This window comes from Chanodichthys erythropterus, chromosome 21, assembly GCF_024489055.1.
Source record: "Chanodichthys erythropterus isolate Z2021 chromosome 21, ASM2448905v1, whole genome shotgun sequence".
NCBI classification, from domain to species: Eukaryota; Metazoa; Chordata; class Actinopteri; order Cypriniformes; family Xenocyprididae; genus Chanodichthys; species Chanodichthys erythropterus.
In genome coordinates this window covers 35,988,552-35,989,036 of record NC_090241.1, presented here as the reverse complement: position 1 = coordinate 35,989,036, position 485 = coordinate 35,988,552, and positions in this window count along the sequence as shown.

Here is a 485-nt window from a genome sequence, read left to right as displayed (position 1 = left end):
ACGTGGCCTCGGGGCTTCGGTGGTCGTTGTGTTTGTGGATTTGATCGTATTGAAAATGAAGCACATCATAACAGTTTTACTATTCAGCTAGTTTGATAGTCCATCTATTTAATAGTCATTTTAAGGTGTATTGTTTTTGCACTGATATTCATATAGAATAAAAAACCCTTTAAAATGTAGGGTAAGAAACATTTACTGTAACACACTACTGGTCAAAAGTTTGGAAACATTACTATTTGTAATGTTTTTGAACAAAGTCTCTTTATGCTCTTTACGGCTGCATTTATTGCATAATAAATACAGAAAAAACAATAATATTGTGAAATATTATTACAATTTAAAATGAGGGTTTTCTATTTTAATATACTTTAAAATATAATTTATTTCTGTGATGCAAAGCTGAATTTTCAGCATCATTACTCCAGTCTTCAGTGTCACGTGATCCCTCAGAAATCATTCTGATATGATGATTTATTATCAATGTT